Source organism: Gekko japonicus, unplaced genomic scaffold (assembly GCF_001447785.1).
Source record: "Gekko japonicus isolate JY-2015 unplaced genomic scaffold, Gekko_japonicus_V1.1 scaffold600, whole genome shotgun sequence".
NCBI lineage: Eukaryota > Metazoa > Chordata > Lepidosauria > Squamata > Gekkonidae > Gekko > Gekko japonicus.
Window position 1 is genome coordinate 63,407 of NW_015168669.1, and position 13,402 is coordinate 76,808.

Here is a 13,402-nt window from a genome sequence, read left to right on the forward strand (position 1 = left end):
CCGCTAGGCTGAAAGCGGCCCTTAGTCTATGTGGGGAAGATGGCCGCTCAGAAGACGCTGGCTCCGATGACCGGGTCCCCCCCCTCCCAGCCACCCAGCCAATGGCAGGCCAGGTTCGCTGAGGGAGCCAGTCATCGGAGGCAGCGTCTTCTGAGTGGCAATTTTTCTGCCCATACACTAACGGGGCGCATTTTAGAATTTTGGCACCCACTATTCAATTATTATAAGGGAGAGATGCTCGACTGTCCTGCATAAAAATGTTCATGCACACATTCTGAGCGACAGATTGTGCAATCCTAAACAGAGTTATATATTCTTAGGCCTTCAATAGATTTAGAAAGGTATATTCAATTATTATAAGGGAGAGATGCTCGACTGTCCTGCATAAAAATGTTCATGCACACATTCTGAGCGACAGATTGTGCAATCCTAAACAGAGTTATATATTCTTAGGCCTTCAATAGATTTAGAAAGGTATAACTTCACTTAGGATTACAGTGCAAAACCTTGTTTCTAACAGCATTTAACTCAGTTTAAAAAACAGAATATTTCACAGGAGATGCCCCCTCCCAGTGCTTTCCAAAAATTTCCTATCCCTCCACCAAAAAAAGTTCTCAGGAAATCACCACCGCCATCGGAAGGAAGGAAGGAAGGAAGGAAGGAAGGAAGGAAGGAAGGAAGGAAGGAAGGAAGGAAGTCTAGCTTTTCCCCCTGGCCTTTAAAAGTACTTTTTCACACAGTGAACAATTTCCTTTCTGAAGTCACTGCCATAAGATGTGATGATAGCCATCGGCTTAGAAAACCGATGAATTCACAAATGATAATTTCTAGCTATACAGAGATTTAGCTATCATGTCCAATAACCATGGATGGATCTGATAGTTATTAGTCCTGACAGACAGTAGACTGGATGCCTGGATATTAGAAACAGAGACGGAAGTTATGAGGCTCTGCTCATGAGCATCACAGAAATGGCCGGATGGCCCCTATTAGAAACAGGGTCCTGGATAAGAAGATGCCTTCAATATGATCCCTCAGGACATTTCTGGTGACAGAGAAATGGTTTTCAAGGCTCAGGCATTTCATTTCAAGTTTCTGCAAATTTCATAACAGTGCCGTTCAACTTGACAAGTTTGAATAGCCATTTTTTTACACATTGATTTCAGCTTTTAGTTCTTACAACAAACTACCATTCAATACCGGCCTCTAGTGCAACGATCGGTTTTAGCTGGAATATTCCAAAAGGCAACGGGAAAAAGCAAAGACATTGTTTCATTTGACCCATCCCAAAGACACTCTTTTCATCAACATTTCCAACATTTTGCACATAAAAATAGTGATGCTTAGCATGTATATACAGCAAGTTTTCAAAGCACATATATTATCTTGTTGCTAATGTTACAACACCCCTGGAAGGCAGGTTATATTGCAGAAGAGGAACACAGGCTTGTCTAGACTTTCTCCTCCCTCTCCCAAGATATGCACTCTGCAATCCTGCAAATGTTACCACACCCAATGGCTCTTCTTAGTAAGTGTGCATAGGATTGATATCTGAACTTCTGGAGAGCCAGGATGGGGCCCAAAACTTGGAAGAACCTTTGTGCAGATGTGTGATTACTTGCAGCTTTTAATAAGCAGTTGCCTTATTTCCCTAGTGTTTATGCAGGGACAGCTCCTAGGGAATTAGCACAGCTGGAACATCTGCATCTGGGAATTTCCCTTCATGGGGGGGGGGAACCATCTCTGTGTTTAAAAGGCAGACAACAAAGCAAAGCAGAGACAGAAAGACAAATGAATTTTTCTGAAGCAACTTGTTCTGGCCACTCTTGTTGTTGTTGTTGTTCAGTCGCACAGTCAAGTCCGACTCTTCGCGACCCCATGGACCAGCTCCCGCCAGGCCCTCCTGTCTTCTGCTGTCCTCTGAAGTTTGCTCAACTTCATGTTCGTTGCATCAATGACACTGTCTAACCATCTCATCCTTTGCCGTCCCCATCTTTTTTGACCTTCAATCTTTCCCAGCATCAGGGTCTTCTCCAGTGAGTGCTCCCTTCTCATTTGGTGGCCAAAATATTTGAGCTTCAGTTTCATCATCTGGCCTTCCAGGGAACAGTCAGGGTTGATTTTTTTTAGGACTGACTGATTTGAATTTCTTGCAGTCCAAGGGACTCTCAAGAGTCTTCTCCAGCACCATAGATCAAAAGAATCTATTCTTCGGCGCTCGGCCTTCCTTATAGTCCAACTCTCGCAGCCATACATGACTACTGGGAATACCATTGCTTTGACCATGCGGATCTTTGTTGGCAGGGTGCTGTCTCTACTTTTTATCATGCTGTTTAGGTTCGCCATCGCTTTCCTCCCAAGGAGCAGGCGTCTTTTAATTTCATGGCTGCAGTCACAGTCTGCGGTGATCTGGGATCCCAGGAACGTGAAGTCTGTCACTACTTCCACGACTTCCCCTTCTATTTGCCAAGGAGTGATGGGGCCGGATGCCATGATCTTAGTTTTTTTGATGTTGAGCTTCAAGCCCACTTTTGCGCTCTCCTCTTTTACCCTGAGCAAGAGGCTCTTGAGGTCCTCTTCACTTTCTGCCATCAGAGTGGTATCGTCTGCATATCTGAGGTTGTTGATCTTTTCCCCAGCAATCTTAATTCCCGCTTGTGATTCATCCAGGCCAGCATTTCGCATGATGTACTCTGCATATATATTAAATAAGCAAGGCGACAATATACATCCTTGTCGTACTCCTTTTCCTATGCTAAACCAATCAGTTGTTCCATATCCAGTTCTAACTGTCGCTTCTTGGCCCTTATACAGGTTTCTCAAGAGACATGTGAGGTGGTCTGGTACTCCCATCTCTTTAAGGCCCTGCCATAGTTTGTTGTGATCCACACAGTCAAAAGCTTTAGCATAATCAGCTTCCGGTTTGGCTTCCGTGAATGGCGGACGCATCCTCTGGGCGCTCCCGAGGGCATCTCGCCCGCCCGCGGCTGAGGGGGGGATCCGCACAAGTGGAGACCCAGACAAGCCCCAGAAGGGGCTCTGACTCGGGGCGCGCGAGGGGAAAAGCCTCTTTCTCGACCAGAAGGTTGGAAATTGAGGCTCCCCACATGCCCCAATGAACCTCGCCGCGTTCGCGGCCCCGCATGGGGCTTAGCAGAGCTGCCAGACACCACCTGAGTGATGAAGCGATAAATCGATGAACTGAAAAGGAGTGGCTGAAACTGTGAGTTGTCAATCGATATAATGAAAAGAAGCTAAGCATGTCCCCCTCCCCTTCAGCGAAAGAGGAAATACTCTGGTACTCCCGTTTAAAAGAGATTTTAAAGGAGAAAAGGAGGGGGGAGACTGAAAGCCGAGGAAGGTGGTGTCACCAGGCGATTGATTTGCTGAAAGAAAATGATGATGATTTATCTTCTAAGTGCACCCTGCAAACTTTATTCAATGTAAACAAATTGAAAAAGATGTCGGAGCTGAAATAAGAACTGCGCAACAAGAGGGTTGGATCTTCCGGTTTGAATGACTGTCTCTTGCGGGCTTGATCCTGAAAAGCGTAAGCAGCGATAAAAAAGGAAAATGCCCTTAAGCGGAGATGTGGATAGATAACCTAGCTATGAGAACGACAGCGTTTATTTTAAAGTCGAATGACAAAAAAAAGAGAAATAATCGTTCTAAAAGCTTGGGACTTTATCGGGAAGGCGAATCGGAAGATGCAAAGTGACAATTGCATGCTGTGACTGGAAAGCGATGACCCGGAAGAGAAGCTGTGAAACGGAGAGGAGCGCAGAGGAGGACCTCCCCTGTTGCCTGGGAGAAGAAATCAGCCCGAAGATGGAAGAATTAATTCGCAGAGCGTTTGAAAAAAAAATTATTAACAGTTTAACAGTGGGACACTTCTAATTCCTTATTTTTAACATTCTTTTTTTTCTGTAACTGAGAAGATGAAAGACGATTGACACCACAATGAAGCCAAAGAAGAAATTTTTTTACTAACCTTAACAGACTAACAAACTAATGGAAACATCACTCGACCTTTTCTTTACCCCGCTATATACCCTCCCCCCTTTCTAATATAAAAAGCAATAAAGTTCTCTCCTTTTTAGGAGAGTTTATAAACGAAAAAAAAATTAGCGGATGTGATTTCGTTGTTGTTCTGGATCCAGACTTCTCAACATTATTTAAAACCTAAGAACATAAGAACATAAGAGAAGCCAATATTGGATCAGACCAATGGCCCACCCAGACCAACACTCTGTCAAACAGTGGCCATTCTTTGGGATTGGAATGTATACTGACCTTTTCCAATCCTCTGGCCACTGTTGCGTTTTCCAAATTTGCTGGCAAATTGAGTGCAGCCCTTTAACAGCATCATCTTTTAAGACTTTGAATAGCTCAGCTGGAATACCATCACCTCCATTAGCTTTGTTGCTAGTAATGCTTTCTAAGGCCCATTTACCTTCACATTCCAGGATGTCTGACTTGAGGTCAGTGATTATACTGTCGTGGTTGTCAAGGACATCGAGGTCTTTCTTGTATAGTTCTTCTGTGTATTCTTGCCATCTTTTTCTAATCTCTTCTGCTTCTGTTAGGTCCCTACCATTTTTGTCCTTTATCATGGCCAGCTTTGCATGGAACACTCCCTTGATTTCTCCAATTTTCTTGAAGAGATCTCTAGTCCTTCCCATTCTATTGTTTTCCTCTATTTTCACTGTTCATTCAGGAAGGCCTCCTTATCTCTCCTTGCTGTTCTCTGGAAATCTGCATTCAGTTGGGTAAATCTTTCCTTTTCGCCTTTGCCTTTCGCTTTCCTTCTTTCCTCTGCTATTTGTAAAGCCTCATCATAAAGCCACTTTGCTTTATGGCCGCTCTAGCATGGCTAAATTGTGACCTTTGTGAATCATCCACGTGCAATTTCCCTCAACTGCGTTTTACTCAAAACCCGTACACAAGATCATGATTGCAAATCTCCTTCAACCAATGCTAATTCTGGAACCATCAGTTTGCACTCCAAACTTCCACTGCATTCACTGCCTCTCTCACAGGTCTCCTCTCTGAGCCAAAGAATTGCATTGGGCAAAAACAAAGAAGCCACACAGGGCAATGCTGCCAACTAGCACTTAAAAAAAAAAAAATAGATCTGCTCCATTTTATTATATCTATGATAAAGACAAACTGCATTCCGACAGTGAACTAAATCCAGAAGACACTATCCATAACATTTGGTGAGAGGCTTTGCCAACACGTTTTTGGAAATCCAATCATTTAACGTCAAATATACCCGTCATATGGCTTCCTGATATTCTCAAACTCCAAAAGTTTGTTGAGGCGTGTTAGTATTATAACATGCTGTTTTTTTCTCTCATTCTTTCGCCTCCTCCTTCCTGATGGATCCATGAATTTTATTTTATTATACATTATTTATAGTCCACCTTTCTCACTTGGACTCCAGGCGAATTACACCGAGTGAGTCAATACAATCAAGAGGATGGGACATTGAATGAACAATGCAATAGGAATTAGGACAGTAGAACTAGGGTTGTCAGGGCCCTCCTGGCAACCAGTGGGGAAGGAGCGGGACTTACTGGGAGCAGCAGGGAGGCCCATCCAATGTACAGCGACGTGTCTATGTCACTGCCCACATGACCCAGAAGTGACGTCATTGCATCCGGGACATCAGGGCAACACTCTGGTATTTGGGCAAAAACTCTATACTAAATTTAGCTTCTACCATCGAGGTTTTGCCCAAATACCCAGATGTAATGACATCACTTCCAGGTCACATGGGCAGTGACATAGACATGTCACCGCATGTTGGATGGTTCTCTCTCTTTTTCGGGGAAAGTTCCCCCCTGCCAGCCAGCTGGTCAGTGACAGGGAGGTGGGGCCTGTCAGAGTGGACCCCCTGCCTTCACCAGGAGCCTGGCAGGCTCCTACTGGATGTGTACCTACTAGATGTGCATGTGGTCTGTTTTCTAAAAAACCTTTTCAGACACACGGGCCTAAGTATCTAAAAGCCCGTTCTTAGCATTCCAACAAAATCCATGCCCTATTCATGTTACAGCAAATGAATGTACTGCATGTATGTATGTATGTACACCTGTTTGTAAGGAAGAATCAACATGTATTCACTTTACAAATGAAATTGAGAACCAGTACCCGGATATATGTAGAGTTTCAATCACATGCATTGAATATAACATGAGAATTACTCAACACACATACAAAGAAAAATCAAGTTTACATGGATTTTAAGTGTGTTCCCTACAACTTGTGAACAGGTCTTTTGCTGCAATTTTTAAGAAGAGTTCATTCTTCTAAGCCCATTGACTTCAATTGGAAGGGTTTAACTGCACCTAGGACTGCACTGTGACAAGCATAACCTGGGAAGTGGCTATACACAAAGGAACAGGCTAAATCCCCTCCATCCAAGTGGTATCCCCCACACCTACCTCCCATATAAGCGAATGCTTGTAATGCACAGAAACAGTTTTCAGATGACACCAAAACTTACCACTGTGTTCCCTTCCCCAGACAGGGATCCCATGAACAGGGGTAGAGATGCATCTACAGCCAGTGTGGTACAGTGGATAGTTAGAGTATCAAGTTAGGATCTGGGAGACCTGGGTTTGAATCCCTGCTCTGCTGTGGGTGCCCTTGGACCAGTCACACACTCTCAGCCTAACCTTCCTCACAGAGTTGTTGTGAAGATAAAATGGGGGAGAGGGAAACAACGTAAGCCGCATTGGTTCCCCATTCTGGAGAAAGATGGGGTATAAATGAAATAAATAAATAAACAGAGGTGGGACCCACAACAAAGTTATCCACCCACCCCATTTTCATATGCAAGATTTACAGCCATAAGACCAGGCTTTTCATTCGTGCACGATAGAATACTGTTTTATCCTGAGCCCTTTGGGTAGGGCAGCATACAATACTTTCAAAACAAGACGTTCCTAAATCAGAACTTGCCTTGCCCTTTGCCACTGCACAGAACTGATGACGAGTTGACACCACGACCCCAAGATCTTTTTTCCTGGGTCCTTGCATCCAATGCAGACTCATTGAATTTCTCTGTATTTCTCCTGTGATCTATGTCCCACCACAATTTTAATCACTATCCTACAATCACTGTATAATGAGTAAAGTAACGAACTACAACAAATTACAAAAATGCTACAATTAGCATTGGAACCCAAAAGGTTTCAGAGAGAGAAACTGCCTTAAAACTTGAGCATTGTGCACAAATTAAGATTCTGTTCCTTTGCATGTCACAACAAACAGACTTTGCCAACTGCACCCTGTATTTTTTAAAAAATGTTGTTTCATTTCAAGGAGCTTTCCATGGCATTATAACCAAAGTGATCTGAGGACTGCACTCAAAACCTTGGAAAGCAAACTAATAAACCCAATCTAAGAGAGAGAATATTAAAGACAGAAAAAGAAATGTGGGGGAGGGGAAGGGAACTGCATTGATTCAAAACATATGGGAACAAATGAGAAGGAATTAAGAAATGCAGAGAGAAAGAAATGGGAACAAGTAAACAATATAAGGGAAGGGAAAACAAAACAAGGTATTAAGACTGACCGGAATTTACATCAGGAAGGAAACTGTCAACAAACGAGATGGCACTCAAAGATGTAAAATACAACTCTTAAATTTAATACTTATTCAAAGTTATGTATGTACATATTTTTAACAATGTTGGGGATCCTTAAGAAACGCAATCACATAGGTTGGATATAATCAAGTTTTTTGTTGCCCAAAAGGGAAAGATGGATTCCCTTTGGTCACTCCAAAAAGCTATGCTGGTAGGATTGCTAGCCAGGCACTGGCAACCAGCAGGTGGCGGGGGGGGGATGCAAATCACTAGTGCAGGGGTCCCCAGTCTTTTTGACCCCTGTGTACCCCTTTGGAATTCTGACACAGTGTGGTGAGCACAGCCACAAAATGGCTGCTGCAAGAGGTGGTGCTAGGGATGCCAGCCTCCAGGTGGGACCTGAGGACCCCCCAGAATGACAACTCATCCCCAGACAGCTGAGATCACTTCCTTTGGAGAAAATGAATGCTTCTGAGGTAGACTTCACGGCACTGTACTCCACTTAGCTCTGTCCTCCTCAGGCTTCATCCCCAAATCTCCAAGACCGATTTCACACAAGAGCTGCACCGTGGTCGCGCCTACCTTTGCCCCACTTCTATTGGTCAATTTCCCACTCGAAGCCACGCAGCCACATTTTGACCCGTGGCTTCGCCCGACTTTCCCCGCGGTTTCATGATCCTGTTTTTTTGAGGATCACGAAACTGCAGGGAAAATTGGGCGAAGCCGTGGGTCAAAATGCGGCTGCGCGGCTTCGAGTGGGAAATTGACCAATAGAAGCGGGGCAAAGGGAGGCACGACCACAGCGCAGGTCTTGTGTGAAATCGGTCTTGGAGTTTCCCAACTCGCAGCCCTATATGCTGGGCATCACAGACCCTGCATGGACAAAAGCCACATGGGACAGAGGCTGTAGTAAAGAGGGGAAATGAGTGAGATTGAGTTGGCTGGATCTGACCCCTGTATCCGCCTTGCATCAATTAAAGGCCTCTTTACCTACGTATCCACGCTCCTACAGAGAAAGCCAGTGCGCTCCACTGATTGAAAGAGTTTTCCTATTCCATCCTCCAATGAACAAAAATAGTGGCCGGGGAGGGGGGAGTTTTTAAAGTGAAGTAATGAAAACCACAAAACCAAACTTTTCTGGTAACCAGTGTACTGGATCATTGCTTAAAACATTTTCAGTAAATGTTTCATCTTCCTTGGTTTTGTTTGCTCCTCTCATGGCTGCCTTCTACGAAGGAAATAAAAAGGAAACCCAATCAGGAGAAATTCCTGAGGTTTTCCTTGACACCTAACAAGTTTCAGCTGCTGGGACAACTTCGGCATAATCAAGATCTCCCTGACTTTTAGTTATCCCTTCCTCTAGAGCTGGGATTGCCTCTGACTTCAATTAACCCGGCAATAACGGATCCTCATTATAAAGGTCAGTTTAGGAATGGTGTGGGGTTTTTTACAGCCAGCGTTTATTGCTTCTTCTGGCCTGAATTATTCCTCCTAATTTCCTATCTAATTTAAAGTGCATAAAACATCTGAGTACGATGGTCATTCTTCTTTATCTACATCTGTCAGGAATTGCATTTTTACTTTTCAGTTCCTGCAAGGAGTCCAAGACAGTGCATTCAAGACGTTCTCAGGTTACCAACCTCCAGCTCTCTCAGAATTCCAGCTGGCCTCCAGACTACAGAGATCAGTTACCTTAGAGGAAATAGCAGCTTTGGAGGGTGGACACTATGGTATCACACCACCACTGAGGACCCTCTCCTCCCCAAACCATGGCCCAGCCAGGCCTCCCCCCCTTCCCCAAGTCTTCAGGAGTTTCCCAAGCTTGTTAGGCTTGCTTGCTAGCTGAATCACCTCATGGGAAAATACATCCACTAGGCTTGCTTGCTAAGCTGAATCATCACAGTGAGAAATACAAGCTGCCTGCTAGCTTTACCTGGGAAATGTACAATAGGTTGCTGCATTGTTCGGTGCAAATAACTGTACATTGGTATTTATCCTCCATCAGAAAGAAGACATTTGGACTCTTTGTGTTATATAACTTAGTCTGAAAGTGTTTGAAATGTGATGTTGTAGTTTGAAAGTGTTTACAATACACTAGAGTTGATGTTGTGTATATAAATCAAATATATTTAACTATAAGTGCATGTGAATATTGTGTTTATTATTTCAACATGGTGTTTTCTGTGTTTACCCACCTGGAGGATGGCAACTCTAGCTATAATGTTCACATATTTTTACTGTTGTATTTCTATGTGATAACATTCCCCAAACTCTTTTAACTTCTGAGGAACACTTTTTAAAAAATTAAAATTGGAGCTACCCTTAACTCTAATGCTTGAAAAGGTTTCCTTTTAGCACATCCAATGGTAAGATCTTCTTACTCACAATAGAGCCCACCCACAGTTTTATGGTTCTGGGAATGTCTCCCAATTGGAAAGCAGAAAACCCCCAAACAGTAACGCATGCAATGACTTAACGGACAACCTTATCCAAGGGAGGGGCATTGCACTCAGCACCAAGAGAGATCAGTTATTCAATCACACCCAACCCAAAGAGGCACCAGAGTTTCCCATCCAGGAGGAGGCCAACAGGAGGGAGGCAAGACAAAAACAGCAACTCATTCAGAGACACACTGGCAACCCTCTTCTTTAGATGGAAAGCTTTGGGCTGACGGGATTTATTATTCTTTGCAGCATACTAGCCATTTTCTCAAGGAACACTGAAGTGTACCAGCACAGTTTGGGACATTACCAAATACACATGATTTTGTCCCTCGAACACAAAATTTCTCCGTGACTTGTTTGGGAAAACAGCAAAAGAGCCTTCTTCCCTCCCTACTGTAATTCTCCATCACAGAGAAGTCGATCCCACATATAGACATATCCAGGAGGGTGACAGGGTTGGAATCCAAGTCTTACAGGAAAGGCTGAAAGAGTTGGGTATGCTTAGCCTGGGAAAGAGAAGGCTTAGAAGGGACATGACTGCAGTCTTCAAATATTTGAAGGGCTGTCATGTAGAATATGGAGCGGATCTATTCTCTCTTGCTCCGGATTGCAAGATTAGATCTAATGGGTGGAAATCACAAGGGAGTCCTTGTCAGCTAAATATCAGGAGAAACTTCCTAACTGTAAGAGTGGTTGAGCAGTGGAACAGACTGCCTCGGGAGGTGGTGGATGCTCCTTCACTGGACATTTTCAAGCAGAGGCTGGACAACCATCTTTCGTGTATGTTGTAGGGCTAACTTTCACCTATGCTCCTGCAAAGTGCAGGGGGTCGGACTAGATGACTTGCAAGGTCCCTTCCAACTCTAACATTCTATGATTCTAAGTCTTTCACATCAACAGAATCACTAATATGCGCAAAAACATTTCCTCCTTCTCATTAAGTAAGCTAGAATTTTACTGGCCTGGCCAGAATTTCACCTCCCTGGTCTGTTGCCAAAGCATATAAAATCAGAATGAAAAAAATTATTTATTTATTTAGATCTTCACTTTATAACTCACCCTCAGGGTGGGTAATGACAATAAATTAGGTTAAAACCTTTGACAGACATTTAAAACAGCTCTAAAATGTACAATGGCCCTGTTCACACAGCGAATTTGCCCCGCGGGAGGGACGGCTTGCCTTTGGATTAAAGCTGCGCGATCATACCTGAACATCTGGGAAACATCGCACTCCCGTCTCTAACCCGCAGCTTCGGCCTGAAGATGCGGATTTAAAAGCTATCGGGAACCATGTACTAGTTTCCCAATAATGCGTGGCACGTGCGGGCGTCTGATCAGGAAGCGGTGGTAGCATTGAACTATGTCTCCTTTACTTAATTCAACAGCTCTATAACCACCCCTTCACCTGGGTAAGATGTGGGGAGTTAGGACAGCTATTGGAGCTGTTTATCCTAGACAAAGGAGTCAAGCAGGGATGTTTATTTGTGCCCTGTTGTTCAGTTTATATATATAAATGACCTCAGACCCTGTCTCCCGAAGGAAGCAAGTCATCTTCCACATTTCTCTAAGCACAAAGTTCCAATCCTTCTATATGCTGATGATGCAGTGATAGTGAGCCTCCGCAGGCTGATAAAAATTTCAAGCTTTACTGTTATCATGAGGGCTTGTCCATCAACGTGGTGAAATCCAAGATAATAGTATTTACCAAAAGGGAAGAAACCTTCAAAGGGGACATATCAGGCCAACCTATGGAACAGGTCAATCAATTTAAATATCTGGGAATCCACTTTGAAGCATCTCTTATATGGTAAATACACTTGGATCTAGCAAGGAACACAGCCTTGAGAGCAGGGAGGATAACTGTAAAATATTTCTACCCATTGGGCGGTATTTAATGCTAAGGTTCTAAACCAATTCCTGTATGGAGTAGAAATTTGGACTCAGGACACTTCTGGAAAAATGGATTCCATCCAGTACGACTTTTTCCAACGTTTATTGAGTACTCCTAGATGTGTCTCGGGCATACTCAGAGCGGAACTGGGCAAATTATCGATGGAAGCTAGGGCTTGAATTAAAGCACTTCTCTTCAAAGTAAAGGTTTTTAAATCTGAGGGAGGATCTACTCTACTTGGGCTTATCCAGGCAGATAAACATTATAGTCAATGGGGTCAGTTACTGGAAAAGAAAATGACATGCCTAGGAATAACAAATGATATGATGAAGAATACAGAAATTAAGGACATTATAAGACAAATTAAGAAAGTAACTGTATAAGAGCACTGGGTTTGATTCCCCACTATTCCACATGCAGCTGCTGGTGTGACCTTGGGTCAGTCATGACTTCTTTCAGAGCTGTTCTCTCAAGGGCACTTCTTGAGACGGGTTTCTGTTGTGGGGAGGGGAAGGGATTGTAAGCCACTCTGAGACTCCTTCTGGTAGTGAAGGGCAGGGTATAAATCCAATCTCCTCCTCCTCCTCCTCCTCTTTTTCTTCTTCCTACATTTGGGAATCCCCCCCCCATGCAACTGCCGAAATATTTTTATCAACTGACAGTCCCAAAATAAACTTTTACTTTGGTGAGAATGAACGCACTTCCCTAGGCGGTTTTGAAGAGCAGATATAATAGAGTATCATACTTTAATAGCACATGCAGATGCTCATATGACAAAATCAAAATAATCAAACATATGATTATAGAGTGTTCTATATTCAATGAATTGAGGGCTGATTTAGTCACCCCTTTACTTAAAAATATGGAATTGCTAAATGTAAGATCCCAGGGGTCATGGCTACTATTGGATACAAATGATCGTGTCACCCTCTCGTGGCAATATTCATAGGTGCAATAATAAAATATAAGAGAATACTGAGTAAGATATTTTTAAAAATTGGTTCTAACTTCTGCTTAAGATGACAGCTGCATGAGCAGTACTTGGTAGATTTTTAGCATCAGCTAGCAATGTCATGCTCAAGATCCTACAAGCTAGGCTTCAACAGTAGGTGGATAGAGAACTACCAGAAGTACAAGCTGGGTTTTCAAAGGGGTAGAGGAACCAGAGATCAAATTGCCAACATTCGCTGGATTATGGAGAAAGCAAGAGAGTACCAGAAAAATATCTACTTCTGCTTCATTGACTATGCTAAAGCTTTTGACTGTGTGGATCACAACAAACTATGGCAGGTCCTTAAAGAGATGGGAGTATCAGAACACCTCACATGTCTCTTGAGAAACCTGTATAAGGGCCAAGAAGTGACAGTTAGAACCGGATATGGAACAACTGATTGGTTCAGCATAGGAAAAGGAGTACGACAAGGATGTATATTGTCACCTTGCTTATTTAATATATATGCAGAGTACATAAT